The sequence below is a fragment of the Suncus etruscus genome, chromosome 14 (genome assembly GCF_024139225.1).
Source record: "Suncus etruscus isolate mSunEtr1 chromosome 14, mSunEtr1.pri.cur, whole genome shotgun sequence".
In the NCBI taxonomy this organism is placed as follows: Eukaryota; Metazoa; Chordata; class Mammalia; order Eulipotyphla; family Soricidae; genus Suncus; species Suncus etruscus.
Window position 1 is genome coordinate 85491093 of NC_064861.1, and position 8316 is coordinate 85499408.

Sequence of the window (8316 nt, forward strand, 5' to 3'; positions counted from 1 at the left end):
CATTGGTGCTCTGTTTCTCATGTGATCACTAATCTCCTTACTGTCACTAATGACTTATCTTATAAATGATTTACTAACTTTTACTATCTAAAATTGATACATTGGAATCATACAAAAAATTATTTCCTTTATATGCTTGCTTCACCTGGTTCATAATTTTGAAGTAAGCAGTAAGCTGAATATTGGCCACCTGAATAACCTAAATTTGCCTGAATAAATATTTTGAGTATAATATTCAGAAACTGGATGAAAACCTTATATGAGAAAAAATTTCAAAGTTTTCATTTTAATTAATTTTTCTTTATATTGAATCATGATTATTTCTTATTGTTTGCCCCCCCCCAATGGCAGATAGATCTATTAGCATAGCGGTGTTTGCCTTGCAAGCAGCCAGTCCAGGACCTAAGATGGTTGGTTCGAATCCCGGATTTCCATATGGTCTCCTGTGCCTGCCAGGAGCTATTTTAGAACAGATAGTCAGGAGTAATATCTAGCACCATCGGGTGTGGCCCAAAACAAACAAGCAAACAAACAAAAGAAAATAGGCAAATCTGAAGAGAGAACAGAACTGAGGTAAGCACAACCACTGGCTACTTCAAAGCAGCTGAATCAACCAATAGAATCAGGCTGATCACAGACAGGGAGAGATTTTGATGTAATTTATACTTGCAAATTATTCATGAAAAATACAGGTTCATTGTCTATTAATACTTAACCAAGAAGCTCTTGTATAAAGGGAGCAGTTATAATTAAAAATCAAATTTTCTCATAACCTACACATTACTAATCAACCAGCCAAAATATCATCGTTGATTTTATCAGCTTGGGAAAATATTATTGTAGATTCTACCAGGTTGGTGTAAAGAAAGTGTGTTCCAGAAACTTTTATTTTTATGCAAGGGGCAAAGACACATAGTTTTTTAAATCTACTTGGAATTTTTCATTCTCATTGTGAATTAATGTTTAATAAGCTTGTTGTTGCTATCCTGCCAAATGCTAACCAAGAGCACAACTGACCTTTTCTTAGCTGTGTCTGCCAGAACCATACCACCTTTTTCAGGGAGCGCTAGGCCTATACCACAGCAGTCCTGCTGGTATTTAGTCATCATGTCTATGGCACAAAAACTGAAAAATACTAATACACACTTTCTGATGCCTAAAGATTATGAGCCAAAAAAGATCCAAGTAAGAGAAGAGAACTAGCAGTAGGACCTACTAACAGCAAGATGTGTTCTTCCAATCCTAGCCTGCAGAGTTCAAAAATGCCACTATCCATTTTATGCCTGCCCTTGTCCTAGCAAAGGAAAGGTAAAAGAATTACAACTCAGCTGGTGAGCCCAGGCATCCAGCTCATTAAGGAATTCTTTCCCCTTCTGGGAGCCGGGAGTTTTTGCCAGAATGGGGATTGGCAGGCCTCCATGCCAAAGGCCTTTTTAACAAGCCTAGGTGGGCTGCGGGCCTGGTTCGACTCCAACAGTCTTCCCTCTCCTTCCTCCTGGACTCCAGGGCTATCCCTGGGTGCAAGCCCAGGGTTCCATGGAGGTGGGGTGTTGTGGAGGAGTATAAAGGGGATCCCAGACTTTCCCCAACCCTGAACTTGCTCAAGATGAAGGGTCTGGGTGGGGGCTTGTGAGTTTCTGGAAGTCTTTTCTCTTCGGGGTGCCAAGAGCTTTTGCCAGCATGGCAAAATGCAGGCCTCCATGTCAAAGGCCATATTACCAAGCTTAGGCGGTCTATGGGGATTGGGCTACCCCAATAACCTTCCCTCTCCTTCCTCCAGGGTTATCCCTAAGTGCATGCCTAAGGGGACATAGACATGGGTACTACAGAGACATTTAAAGCGGACCCCAAACTTTCCTCATTCCCACCCTGCTCAAGAGGGAGGGGCTGGGTGGGGGCTGGTGAGCTTCAGGGCTTCCAACTCTTTAAGAAACTCTTTCTCTTCTGTGAGTCTAGAACTTTTACCAGCATGGGGGATGGCAGGCCTCCATACCAAAGGCATTTTTTACCAAGCTTAGGGGGGCTGCAGAGCTTAGGCCACCCCAACAGCCTTCCATCTCCTTCCACCTGGACTCCAGGGCTATCCCTGTGTGCATGCCCAGGGGGCCATAGAGGTGGGTTATGGGAAGGAATTTTAAGGGGACACCAGGATTTCCCCAACTTCCACACAGCACAATAGGTGCTGTCTTCATAAATTCGCAGGCAACTTTCCTTCCCACGTATCCATTCTGAAATTAGGATATCATTGGGTTTAATCTATTTATTATATACAGAATATCTATGTTGTATACCTTCCTTCCCCGCTTGGCTCACCACCCAAAAGCTTATTTTTAGTCCTTTACTTACTCATTCCTAACACCTATTACCTCACATTGAACCATTTTTATCCTCAGTTCTTGGCTCCTCATGAAGCACATCATTATCCCCACTCAAGCCAGCTGCCAACCAGCTCCCAATGTGAAAAATTACTCTCAGCTTGAAAAGAAACCAATACTCTGTTCCTATTTATCTACTCTCTTTGGACTTCTGTCTTCTACCTTCCTTCAATGTGTAATTGTGGTTGCTACCATACTAAGTTTATGAGAAGTCCCCACACTAAGACATTTCCTGATATGGGACTGCTGGGAGTAATTTTGCAAACTTCAGAAGACCAAATCACAGACAAAAATGGTGACCTGAATTTAATACTCTCCAGACTATTTCTAATGACCTAAAAGGGACATGTATATCTCCTCTGAATATTTTAGATGTATTCTATATATATAATATATTCTATTTATAACTCTATTGAATATTCTCTTATACAGTGACGATTTTGCCCACTGCTTTTTGTTTTTCTTTGTGATCTGTTCAATAAGGAATTATAGTAGAAGAGTCTTTCGCTTTAGAATTCATGTTAGAACCAAGTTAAGAGGATTGTTGGACTTTTTTCTTATGCCCCCAGAGGTACTGATACCTTGGGGGCATTGTTACTCTTTTGCATAGGCTCATTAAAAATGGGAAAATATTACAAATGCAAACTAGTTATTATCTAATAGTTATAGGAACACATATTTTGTAATACAGTTTGACCTTATACCCTGAATATTGGCATAATGACTTGGCTCATCTCAGAAGAATGGGCATTGCCCATACAGCCCTGAACCATTGGCCACCTATGGAAACAACAATTGTCTATACTTTATAATATCACCAGGAAGCAAACCTCTACCAGGGAAGACCCTACCGCTACCCTGTCATTGACTTACTCTAAAAAGTGTTCTCTTAAAATCCGTACACTCAGCAACAACAACAACAACCTCTTGGAAGGCAGGATGCTCCGCATCTAATGGTAAAGATAAACTAGAAGACGCTCCACATCATCCTGACTTTGATGAAGTAAATGCACAGAAACCTAAATCTTTAACTACAGAAACATGACACCAACAACAGCTAATGTGCAAAAAACTTTCAGAGGGACCACAGAGAATGACTCATGGGTTGGACAACCTAGTATGCTTGGATTCCAGAGCCAGTCTTATGCCAGACAACTTCAAGAATAAAGTCTCCTTGTATTTGTATTTGGCCAAGGCTTTTTTTTTTTGCCTTTTCTCCTTATTTTGCTGGGCTTATGCAAACAAAAATAATTGCCACTCTCCTACCGTTACTACTGTTTTTAACTCTTATCCTTTTTTTAAAGAAAATAGTTACTAAACTTTCTATTGGTGTTTTAATGAATTCATTGTGATTCAATACTTTTCAAAAATATACTTGCTACTGAATTTTTTCTTCTTTCCTTTCTCTTTCATCTCTTTAGTTTTTCTTTTAATTTTCTATTTTTTAAAATTATGTTGCTTTTGGTTTCCTAAAATAAATGTATTATGATCAGTTATTTTAACTATGTAATACATTTTCTTTAAATAAATTAAATATGAAAAAAGAAAGAAAGAAAGAATTATAGCTAGTGGGATGGATACAGAGTACAGTCTTTTCCTTGCATGTAGCCACCCAGATTTAATCCCCATAGCCCTAGATGGTCCCCAGATTCCCCAGGAGTGATTTCTGAGTGCAGATCCAAGAGTAAGCACTAATTACCAACAGTTGTAACTACCTCTATGCTATCTCTCCAGCCCCCCCTTAGTTAAAATTTTAAGAATAATATCAATACAGCTTATCTAAAATGGGGGTGTCAATTTTTTTTGGTTTTTGGGCCACACCCGGCGGTGCTCAGGGGTTACTCCTGGCTGTCTGCTCAGAAATAGCTCCTGGCAGGCACGGGGAACCATATGGGACACCGGGATTCGAACCAACCACCTTTGGTCCTGGATCGGCTGCTTGCAAGGCAAACGCCGCTGTGCTATCTCTCCAGACCCATGGGTGTCATCTTATATAATTGAAACCCAACCACAATCTTGTTTGTAACCAAGGTGTTTAAATAAAAGACATTAAAAAAAGGAAAATTTAAATATATTATTTAACCCATGAAGCCTTTCTTCCATAAAGTTTACCCTCATCAGCCCAGGTGCAAGAAGGCATGCAAGCTGAGTGTGTGAGTGGCGGGCCGGACCTGTTCGCCACAGGACCCAGGCACAGGAAGGCGGGGGGGGGGGGGGCGAGTGAGTGGAGGGGCCCGACCTGTTTGCCACTGGTCCCAGCACAGGAAGGCGGGCAGGCCAAGTGAGTGAAGGGGCCGGACCTGTTCGCTGCCTGTCCCAGGCGCAGGAAACCATGCGGGCCGAGTGAGTGGAGGGGCTGGACCTGTTTGCCGCCTGTCCCAGGTGCAGGAAGGCAGGCGGGCTGAGTGAGGGAGTGAAGGATTCCTGGACCGGAACACTGCTGATCCCAGGTGGTGGAACAGGGGTGAGCAATCTACTGAGCCCTACTCCATTGTGGCAAGGATCCGAACTGAATTGTCTGGCAGGAAGAGGGGGAGGACGGAATGACTCAGACTTTACTGGAGGTCGAAAGAGGGGCCAAACCTTAGCAACCTCAGCCAACATATATTCCTAGAGCCACATTCCAGAGAAGGAATCCAAGACACAGGTGGCAAAAGTGGGCTAAAATTGGAAGGTACTGCACTCTAAGCCATATCAATAAATGCAAAAAAATATCGGTAAACTAAGGAGGAACCTAACATCTGGAGATATGGAGAATAACCCTAGCAAGTTTTCAAGTCCACCAAACCGCACAGATCTATTGGAAGGAGATCTAAAAGCAGCCATGAGAAAGGAAATGGAAACCATGATAAAGAGAATGAAGGAAATGCTAGCCATCAAATACAAGAAATCCATGGATGAACAAATCAGCCAAATTAAAGAACTGTCAAAGAACATGCAAGATTCCATACAAAGGGAATTAAAGGAAATAAAAGACACTGTAACAAGCCATATGAGCAGGATCACACAGTTGGAGAAGCACATTGAAAAACTCGAAGGAAACTGCAAATAAAAACGACCAAGTAACCAACAAGGAAATAAAAGTCAAATCACTGGAAGGAAAAGTCCAGTATCTAATGAACAAGGACAAAAGAAATAACCTAAGAATTGTGGGTATACCAGAAGGGGAAGAAATAGGGAAAGGGGAAGAACAAATAGTCAGGGAAATAATAACAGAAAACTCTCCCACCCTCTAGAAAAAAGCTTCAGTGCAAATCCAGGAAGTGAAGAGAGTCTCTATAAATATATATAAACCTTAATAAACCAACACCAAGACATATAAAGATCCAAATGGCAAAAAAAAAACAAACAACCAAAGAGTAAATGATCTCCTTAAAGCAATAAGGGAGAAAAAACCTGAAGTACAAAGGAAGGGATATAAGAATCAAACCAGATCTCCCATTTGAAATAATTCAAGCAAGAAGACAGTGGAATGACATATTTAAATGACTAAATGAAAGAAATTTTCAGCCTAAGGTCCATTATCCATCTAAACTCTCATTCATATGGGAGGGCAGACTAAAAATATTTTTAAACAAAAACGAACTTGCATTATTTGTGCAAACAAAACCGATCCTAAACAACCTACTCAGAAATAATTACACAATCCAAAGTTTACCCTCATCAATCATGATTGGCCTTGAAAATGGTAGGAGGAAAAACAAGGGACATTGGTGGTGGGAAATTTGTACTAATGAAGAGTCTGGTACTTAGTATGACAGAATTCAATCATGAACAACTTTGTAACTTTGTTTGTTTTTTTTTGTTTTTGTTTTTGGGCCACACCCGGCGATGCTCAGGGGTGACTCCTGGCTGTCTGCTCAGAAATAGCTCCTGGCAGGCACGGGGGACCATATGGGACACCGGGATTCGAACCAACCACCTTTGGTCCTGGATCGGCTGCTTGCAAGGCAAACGCCACTGTGCTATCTCTCCGGGCCCACAACTTTGTAACTTTGTATCTTAGGGTAATTCAACTAAATAATTTACCTACAAATTTTGTTAAATGTTTATGAAGGTCAGAAATAGAACAATGCTTCTTGATCATGTAGACCACTGAAGTTTAGCATACTTAAATATAGTTAGCAACCAAAGTCCACAACAGTGTTCATCTGTGTGTGAGAGACCATTGAACTTTCCTGAGTATATTTGTGTGTACATAGTAATGCTTATGTGTTCCAGACCTATGTGCAGATTCACATAAGCAAATATTTATGCATTCTGACACCTGTGCCTATGCCCATAAGCTTTGTGTATATTAGGGGTGTTGGTAAAACTTAATTTTTCTGGAATTTTTCTTTGTTTGATTTTTCATGAGTGTGATCTTAGATAAATATGGTTCATCTATAGAAGTGGTTTTGCATTTGCCTGAAGAATTTGTACATCTCTTTGCATGATTCTATTAGTGAAGATTAGTTTTCTACTTCTGGCATATACATAACCAAATTTTGTTCAGCAGTATTTGTTAAAAATATTCTTTCACTTCTGAAATAAATTTGCATGGAAAAATAGCTCAGGTGTCTATATTCATGAATCATGTTTGGATTTTTTTGTTTTTCTTTTGTGCATCTTCAACCCAATACCAATATATCTTCATTAATGAAAATTTCATTTACTCTTATCTTTTCCTTTTTGTCCTCCAACACTAGCCTTCTTTTTACAACTGTGCATTTAAGTGCGTTTGCATGATATTTGAATATTAGAAACAGTTAATTAACTTCCAATCATAGTGCTCATAAAGCTTTATGGGGTTTCAACAAATGGTTATAGAATTGATATCTATCCAACAATATTCATTATAAGTGCAGATAATGTGATCATAAGAACAAGGTTTCCCCAATATAAGGGTGTACATATAAATATTCTCCCATTGCCATATCAGGACACATGACAAGAAGAAATAATTTTTTGGGTTTTTTTATTTTTCTGTTTGGTTTTTGGGCCATACCCGGTAATGCTCAGGGGTTACTCCTGGCTATGCACTCAGAAGTCGCTCCTGTCTTGGGGGACCATATGGGATGCCAGGGGATTGAACCATGGTTCGTCCTAGGGTAGCGCTGGCAAGGCAGACACCTTACCTCTAGCGCCACCAAGCCAGCCAAGAACTAAGTTTTAATAAAATTTTAGTTACTATATAGTTGAATATAAGAGAGTGATAGCATACTATTTATTCAGAAAGATGCAATGTGTTCACTAATGTCCTCCAAACTAAATGTGGAAAGAGGCAGAAAAAATGAATCACAAGGATATATTAAATACTGTGTTATTAAAGTAGAGATGGGTATCAGTCAAGAACATTAAATCTCTCAAGCAGAAAAGCAAAGAAATTATTCTCACTTCGATCCTACAATAATGGATCTCAAGTCTAGTTGACTTCTTCATAACAATCCAGTGATATCGTTGTTGAACTTCTGACTTAGAGTAAATCAGATACCCAGTGATAGATCTAGGTTGACCATGTGCCCTTCATTTCTAAGACCATGAGTTCAATCCCTAGATTATGTGGGATACAAGTGCAATACTTGGGCAGTGCTGTGCTAAGGTGAGGTTGCAGAAAGGATTTCCCTGTAGAGGTGTCATGAAGGAGAAAGAAGGAAGTTTGCATAGGTCTGTCTGAGGAAGGCAGACAGAGAGAGAGGCAGGAGCTTTCTACAGAAGTGGAGATTCTTTATTTATTTATTTATTTATATATTTATTTTTGGTTTTTGGGCCACACCTGGCAGTGCTCAGGGGTTACTCCTGGCTGTCTGCTCAGAAATAGCTCCTGGCAGGCACGGGGGACCATATGGGACACCAGGATTCGAACCAACCACCTTTGGTCCTGGATCGGCTGCATGCAAGGCAAACGCTGCTGTGCTATCTCTCCGGGCCCAGAAGTGGAGATTCTTAATGATGAAACTCG

At 40.3% G+C, this 8316-nt stretch overlaps 1 long non-coding RNA gene across 2 annotated transcripts in view; it reads left to right on the plus strand.

The window, feature by feature from the left end:
- Positions 1-8087, plus strand: part of LOC126028188 (uncharacterized) — a 104892-nt gene extending 96805 nt beyond the window's left edge. For both annotated transcript variants that reach the window (XR_007502399.1, XR_007502398.1), the window contains exon 2: positions 7957-8087. This is a non-coding gene — a long non-coding RNA (uncharacterized LOC126028188). The remainder of the gene's footprint in view (positions 1-7956) is intronic.
- Positions 8088-8316: the final 229 nt, after the last annotated feature.